The sequence below is a fragment of the Sus scrofa genome, chromosome 3 (genome assembly GCF_054392235.1).
Source record: "Sus scrofa isolate SSC_HxYL_T2T_F1_AM1 chromosome 3, Sscrofa_HxYL_maternal_Yorkshire_Landrace_v2.0, whole genome shotgun sequence".
Classification (NCBI taxonomy): Eukaryota; Metazoa; Chordata; class Mammalia; order Artiodactyla; family Suidae; genus Sus; species Sus scrofa.
In genome coordinates, this window is record NC_139385.1 from 80,758,387 (window position 1) to 80,767,189 (window position 8,803).

Sequence of the window (8,803 nt, forward strand, 5' to 3'; positions counted from 1 at the left end):
TGAGGTCAATGAGGTCTGTGTGGCTGACATATGAAATAAAAAAAGCAAGTTTTAAGATGTTATGATCCCATTTAAAAAGGCATACTATGCTATCATAGAAAAAAATTAAGGAATGTATACTGTGCCATTAATGGTGATTATCTTTAGAAGCTGGAGTTGGGGAACTTTCACTATTTAGATCCGTAGTGAATTTACTTTCCTCTCCTTTTTTTTTAATTTTAAATATTGCTTAGTACTTTTTGCAATGAATTTTCTTACAGTCAATATATATCACATTTATAATTAGAAAAAAGCACTATAGGAGGAGTTCCTGCTGTGGTGCAGTAGGTTAAGGATCTGACATTGCTACAGCTGTGGCATAGGTCACAGCTGCAGCTCTAATTAGATCCCTGGCCCAGGAATTTCCATATGCTGTGAGTGTGGCAGAGGAAAAAGAAGAAGAAAAAAGCATGATAGATAGATAGATAGATAGATAGATATGGATAGATGGATAGACATGAGATACATGCCTGAACTAGGTGGCAGCAGTGAACACAGTAAGGGAAGAACTGATTCAAGAGACAGTTCACTGATGAAGTTCAAAGGAATTGATAAACAGTTATATACGAGAATTCAAGAAGAGGTCAATGTAGTATAATAATTAAGATTAAGAGAATGAACTTTGGAGTCAGACAAGCCTATTATCAAATCCCAGTTTACTGGGTGTATAATCTTGTGTTCAAGTTATTTAAGCCCTCTGAACCTCATATTCCAGCTTTGTAAAATGGAATGAAGTAGGATCTATTCCATAGACCTCTTTCAAGGAATAAAGCAAATCAAGAATGCAAAGTATCTAGGGTAGTATCTGGGTCATAGTAGATGTTCAGTAAGCAAACAACAATAGCGATGTATTTAGCGATACATCGCTAAATAACAATACCCAAGTATTTAGCGAGAATATAGTGTTTGCTTATTTTTTTTTTCTTTTTATGGCTGCACCTGAGGCATATGGAGGTTCTCAGGTTAGGGGTCGAATCACAGCTGCAGCTGCAGGCCTACACCACAGGCGCAAAGCGACATCTGTGACCCATGCTGCAGCTTTTGGCAACATCAGCTTCTTAACCCGCTGAGCAAGGCCAAGGATTGAACCCGCATCCTCTGGCAAGACTATGTCAGGTTCTTTTTTTTTTTTTTTTTTTTGTCTTTTTGCCATTTCTTGGGCCGCTCCCACGGCATATGGAGTTTCCCAGGCTAGGGGTTGAATTGGAGCTGTAGCTGCCGGCCTACACCAGAGCCACAGCAACGCAGGATCGGAGCTGCGCCTGTGACCCACGCCACAGCTCATGGCAACGCCGGATCCTTAACCCACTGAGCAAGGCCAGGGATCGAACCCGCAACCTCATGGTTCCTATTCGGATTCGTTAACCACTGCGCCGTGATGGGAACTCCTATGTCAGGTTCTTAACCTGCTGAGCCACAATGGGAAATTGGAACATAGTGTTTTAAACAAAGAAGAGAACATAGGAAGAGAAGCAAGTAAGAAGAGAATCATTTAGTATTGCTCAAGGTGAATTTAAAGAGCGTGTGGATGAGTTCCCGTGTGGCTCAGTGAGTTAAGTATCCGGTGTTGTCACTGTAGTGGCTCTAGTCACTGCTGTGGTGCTGGTTTGATCCCTGGCCTGGGAAATTCTGCATGCTGCAGGTGTGGCCAATGAATGAATGAATGAATGAATGAATAAAGTGCATACGGGAATGCCCAGATGGAGATGAAATACTGAAAGGAGAAACTAATGCAGAAGGTGTGAATTGGGGCATCATCAGCGTAAAAATGAAGGTCCCAGGAGTTCCCATCATGGCTGAGCAGTAATGAACCCAACTAGTATTCATGAAGACTCCGAGTTCAATCCCTGGCCTCGGTCAGTGAGTTAAGGATCTAGCACTGCCATGGGCTGTGGTGTAGGTCGAAGACGAGGCAACAATCCTCAGTTGCTGTGGCTGTGGTGTAGGCTGGCAGCTGTAGCTCCAATTTGGTCCCTAGCCTGGGAATGAACTTCCATATGCTGTGAGAGCGGCCATAAAAAGACCACACACACACACACACACATACACACATACAAGAGAAAGTCTTTCTCAAGGGATTGGAATAGGTGAGATATTCCAAAAGGAGCAAGCAGATGAAGAGGAAAGGACCAGCAACAAACCCTTGTGTGCACCTGTCCTAAACAAGGAGGCCAAGGGGCCAGGCTTCCTGACACCAGACCCAGTGCTGTTTCCTCAACATCCTGATGCCCAGCAGGGAGGAAGTGGTGACAGTAAGTAGCCACGGCCTTCATTATTTTGTTTTGTTTTGTTTTTAGTTCTTGCTTTGTGTAGTGTGAGAAAGATTTGAGCAGTTTATAGGCTGAAAGGAAGAACTTTGTCCTTCTGAAAAATCTAACCTTTTTTTAAAACATATAATTTATTTTGAAATAATTAAATTTTTTTTTTCTTTTTAGGGCTACACCTGTGGCATATAGAAGTTTCAAGTTAGGGGTCGAATCGGAGCTACAGCCACCAGCCTACACCACAGCCACAGCCACGCCAGATCTGAGCCTCATCTGTGACCCATGCTGCAGTTTGTGGCAACTCCAGATCCTTAACCCAAGGGTTGAACCCACATCCTCATGGATACTAGTTGGGTTCTTAACTCGCTGAGTCACAGTGGGGAACTCCTATTCTGAAATAATTTTAAGCCTACAGATAAGTTGCAAAGTTGCAAGAAGAATACAAAGAACTCTCTTAGCTCCTTAAGTCAGATTTTACAATCATTAACCTTTACCATTTCTTCCTCTTCTCTCCTATTATTATTATTCCTTCTCGGATCAATCTAAAAGCAAGTTGCAGATATGATGCCGTTTAACCCCTAAATATTTCAGTATGTATTTCCTCAAAGACAGGTACACTATTCTTTTTTTTTTTCCTTTTTTTTTGTCTTTTTGCCATTTCTAGGGCCGCTCCCGCAGCATATGGAGGTTCCCAGGCTAGGGGTTGAATCGGAGCTGTAGCCACCGGTCTACGCCAGAGCCACAGCAACGCGGGATCTGAGCTGTGTCTGCGACCCACACCACAGCTCACGGCAATGCCGGATCCTTAACCCACTGAGCGAGGCCAGGAATCGAACCCGAAACCTCATGGTCCCTAGTTGGATTCGTTAACCACTGAGCCATGACCAGAACTCCAGGTACACTATTCTAGAACCTTTGTGCAACCCTCTCAATCAGGAAATTAACAGTAATCCAATACTACCACCCAATCCACAGATCCCATTAAAATTTCACCCACTGCCCAATGCCTCCTTTTCTTTTCTAGGCCAGGATCCAAATCCAGGATTGTGCATTGCATTTCCACATCATATCTCTTTGACCTGCTTTAATCTGCTACAACACTTCCTGATTCTTCCCCTATCTTTTGTGGACCTAGTGTTTTAAAGAGCATAGGTCTTTGATTCTGTAGTATGTCCCTTAATTGGATCCATCTGATGTTTCCTCAAGTTGAGACACACAAATTCTTGGCAGGAGGACTACTCAAAAAATACGCTGCTCTTTTGCATCATATCAGGAGTCACATGCTGTCACCACTGATGATGCTAGCCTGGATCATCTGCTCAAGGTGGTGTCTGCCAATTTTCTCCACTGTAAAGTTATCATTTTCAACTTTGCAATTAATGAGTATTTTCTGGGGAAATACTCTGAAATGATTCTGATATCCCGTTCCACATCAAACTTCTACCCACTAGCCATAATAGCCATTGATGAATACTGTATGAATCAATTCTACTGTAATAATTGCCAGGTGGTAATCTTTCTGCTTCCTTTACTCCATCCACAAGTGTTAGTTGGAATTCTATGGTAAAGAGGAGTTTTGTCTTCTTATAGTCATTTACCTGTGTATTTATTTATGTCGGTATAGATTCCTAGTTTCGTCAATAAGTTGTAATCCATTTCTATCGTTATTTACTTACTTACTTTTTTGGCTGCCTGGAGGCATATGGAGTTCCTGGGCCAGGGATCAGATCTGAGCCACAGTTGGCAACCAGTGCCTGCTCATTAACCCACTGTGCCAAACTGGGGATCGAATCTGTGTCCCAGTGCTCCGGAGATGTCACCGATCCTGTTGCACCACAGTGAGAACTCCAGTCATTATTTATTTTGATGCTCAAGTTAGTCCCAGATTTGGTCTGTGGACATTTCTTTAAGATGGCTTCTGTATCCTTTTGGTATGTCTCCATCATTCCTTGGGCACTTTTTGTGTGTATGTGTGTGCTTTTTAGGGCCGCACCCATGGCATATGGAAGTTCAGGATCCAAGCCGCGTCTGTGACCTACACCACAGCTCACAGCCATGCCGGATCCCCGACCTCCTGAGCGAGGCCAGGGATCGAACCTGCATCCTCATGGATGCTAGTCAGATTTGTTTCCACTGTGCCCCAAAAGGAACTCCCCTTGAGCACTTTTTATTTCCTAGCACTACAACATGTTTCAGGCTCATCTTGTACTTTCCCTAGATAAGGGCCCTTGGGAGGCCAGGCATTAGGAACATATGGCTGAGGTTATGCCAAGGTCATACCCAGGTCACACCACAAGAACCTGCTGATGAGACTATCCCTGTTGCACAGCCAACCACTCCACATGAATTCTCCCTGGGCCTTGTTTTCGCTCTTTCAAGATTCAAAGTCCAGTTGGTAGCATTCCAGCTGCCTACCCCTGGGCTGTGAGGAAGTGGGAGGAGGATGAATATTATACTCCAGCTGCTGCAAGAGGTAGAGCCTCAGCCTTACCAGTATGGCCAGCAGTGGTGGGGGCTGGGGAGTCTGTGCAGAAATAATAAGTTAATTTGAATACTGGGGGCTAATAACCCCTTTCCAAATATCTACTTCATAGGTGAAAGACAGAGATACAGACATAAGCAAAGGAGAAAGTTGGAAAGAATATGCACTAAACCAGTGGGAGGCATGCTGGTAAATATTTAACAAAAGCTCTTCAGGAAAAAAAAAAAAAAGCTCTGCTTTATAGTGTTCCCCTATTTCTGTTGCATAAATACTCCCACTCTGGCCAATTTCAAAGTGACATTATTGAACACAGAGTTCTCAAGACATGCAGTAGCAACCATTCCATAGCAATTCTACTTACCAGATGCTATAGATGTAAATAAGGAATAATGGCAAAATGCAGTCAAATAATTAAGAAGTGATGAGTTTTGAGTTTTATCCCCTTTGCTTTAATATAATTTATGTAGCTGTGAACTTTTATAAAATTTTATTTTATTTAATTTTTAATTTTCTCTCTCTCTCTTTTTTTTTTTTTTTTTTTTTTTTTTTTGTCTTTTGTCTTTTCTAGGGCCGTACCCATGGCATATGGAAATTCCCAGGCTAGAGGTCCAATTGGAGCTACCACAGCTCACAGCAATGCCAGATCCTTAACCCACTGAGAGAGGCAAGGGATTGAACCTGCAACCTCATGGTTCCTAGTCAGATTCGTTTCCACTACGCCACAACGGGAACTCTGAACCTTTATAAAATTTTAATTTAAGCTGTGTTTAACAGCTGGAATGCACAACTCCAGAAAATTCAGCCGTTGACTCTCATGAGCCTGTGTGAGACCTCAGCACACCAGGACACCAAACTGTCTCAATGTTTATCTCTGATAGGGGGAGGGGAGAGTGCTTTTGTTCGTTTGTTTTTACTTTGTATTCTTTTTAAATAGTAAAACAAGGAATGTGTTTAAAAAAGAACAACTGAATGTGTGTTTTCAAATAAGAATTTAATTTAAAAAAATAACTCCACAGAAACTTTGGCCCTTGTCTTTCTACCTTTGGTTGAGAACAGTGTCAGATGGCTTCCCAAACCCCAGTCACAACCTTCTCTAACTGATTTATACAAATAGATACCAGTCTATGTGCTCTAAAATATAACTCTAGTTGTGTCACTCCTTTCCCAAAATCTTCAGTCACATGGAGTGTAAATTCTTGGGCAGGATTTGAGCTCTATTTCCTTCCCGCTCCTCCAGCTCTTGTCAAGGGTTTTCAAACCCTTCTGTAGAGTGTGTGTTCCTTAGGAGTGTGTGTGTGTGTGTGTGTGTGTGTACAGCTGAGGGCCTGTGGAGAGGACAAGATTTGGTGCTTCAGCCCCCACTTCCATCACAGCAGCTTTGATTCTATTTCACATATTTCAGGTGAAATTGCATTTGGGGAAAAAACAAAGCATTCTGCTGCTAAAAGCCAAACATTTGAAATGAACCATTTTAGTCCAATAGCATGACTCATCCCACTCCAGCACTCTCAAATCTATATGCTTCCTTTTGGCATCTCATGTGTTTACTTACTTCAACTGATAGTTTATTGCATACTTCCCATGTGCCAGGCACTGGGCATAAAGTGGTAAATAAGACAGTCCCTCTCTAGGGAGCTTACAGTTTTGTGGAGTGACAATAGATATTTGCAGAAAGGCAGAAAGGATGCCTTCCCGTTCCGCTCACCCATCCTTTGAGGTTTATCTCAGAGGCCACAGTTTGTATAAACACTTTTGATCTGCCTTTCCTTCTGACCAGAAGCACCCCCTTCTCCGTGTACCCTTTTGCATGTCAAGGATGTTTGTTTTTCCTCTCCAGCATCTCCTCATTCACCTTCTAGTGGTACTGCCTCCAACAGTCTTTTGGAAACCACCTCTCCCTCCCACCCACCCCCACTTCCAGCTCACTGGGTTCAGCTGATCTCCAGGTGTGGCCAAGTGACCCAGGCTTGGCCAGCTGGCACATTGAATCCTTCTTATCCACAGTGACTGGTTCAAGTCTGGCCACCCCTCTGTCTACAAAGATTGGTTTGAGATGGATAAATGATCTCAAATGGCCCGAAGTGAATCCTACACATGTGTAGGACCATCAGAAAACAGATGCTCCCTTTTCTGCTGAATTTAAGCCTGAAAATATATAGACCCAGAATTTTGGCAACAATCTTGTTATGCTGTGGAGAGTGAAGCCAACATGGAGGAAAGTAGAGCCAGATGAAGGGGAGAGACACAACTCTTGTGACACTGAATGCCTGGGTCAAGCCACATCTAAAGCCTGACCTTTGGAAATTTTAGTTCCTTAAGCCATAAACCCCCCCCTTTTGTTTTTGTTTTTGGGTTTTTTTTTTTTTTTTTTTGTCTTTTTTGCTATTTCTTGGGCCGCTCCCGCAGCTTGTGGAGGTTCCCAGGCTAGGGGTCGAATCGGAGCTGTAGCCACCGGCCTACGCCAGAGCCACAGCAACGCGGGATCCGAGCCGTGTCTGCAACCTACACCACAGCTCATGGCAACGCCGGATCGTTAACCCACTGAGCAAGGGCAGGGACTGAACCCGCAACCTCATGGTTCCTAGTCGGATTCGTTAACCACTGCGCCTCGACGGGAACTCCAGTTTTTGGGTTTTTCTTTGCCTTTTTAGGGCAGCACTCAGGGCATATGGAAGTTCCCAGGCTAGGGGTCAAATGGGAGTTACAGCTGCCAGCCTATGCCACAGTCACAGCAACATGGAATCTAAGCTGCATCTGTGACCTACACCATATCTCATGGCAATGCCAGATCCTTAACCCACTGAATGAGGTCAGGTATCAAACTCTCATCCTCATGGATACTAGTCGGGCTTGGTACCACTGATAGGGAAAAAACAGATTTATTAAGATAGGACACTTGTGAGAGATGCAAGTGGGCAAACATCTGCCTGAAGCAATTTTAAATCAGGTCTTCTAAGAGAATGTTGAGTAATTTGCCATAGCAGGCTTTTTTTTTTTTTTTTTTTTTTTGGCTATTTTAGGGCCACACTTGCAGCATATGGAGTTTCCCAGGCTAGGAGTCGAATGGAAGCTATAGCTGCCAGCCTACCCCACAGCCAAAGCAACGCAGGATCCAAGCTGCCTCTGCGACCTACACCACAGCTCACGGCAATGCCAGATCCTTAACCCACTGAGCGGGGCCAGGGATTGAACCCGCCTCCTCATGGATCCTTGAGGTTCGTTAACCACTGAGCCACGAAGGGAACTCTTGCCATAGCAGACAATTAAAAAAAAATTTTTTTTTCTATTTCTTTGGGCCACTCCCGCGGCATATGGAGGTTCCCAGGCTAGGGGTCCAATCGGAGCTGCAGCCCCTGGCCTACGCCAGAGCCACAGCAACGCGGGATCCGAGCCACGTCTGCAACCTACACCGCAGCTCACAGGAATGCTGGATCGTTCGTTAACCCACTGAGCAAGGGCAGGGACCGAACCCGCAACCTCATGGTTCCTAGTCGGATTCGTTAATCACTGCGCCACGACAGGAACTCCTAAAAATATTTTAAAATTGATTTACAATGTTCTGTCAATTTCTGCTATATAGCAAAGCAATCAGCTATACATATACATACTTTTTTTCTCATATTATCTTCTATCATGTTCTATCACAAGTGATTTGATATAGTTCCCTGTGCTATACAGCAGGACCTCATTTATAGCAGGCAGTTTTAACCTGACCTCTCTAAAGCTCTAGGCTGATATTTTCTGGCTCTAGATATGAATGAGCCCAGGGAGACTTCATTTGTGGTTGGCAAACTAATTCTCTGCCATTTCCTTCTCTCCAATGAGGCTGGGGGCTGGTGTTGAGAGCCCCCCCCCCTTTTTTTTTGCAGAAGCTAACACTCCTAACGAAGTATCAGCCACCCAGCAAAGTAACTGAGAGGCCATATTGAGGTCTAAGAGGGTAATATCCTCACCCTCTTAAGGTACTTAACGTTTGGCCCAGGGCGTTGAGGTCGCTCGTGCCCTATCCAAGGGCACA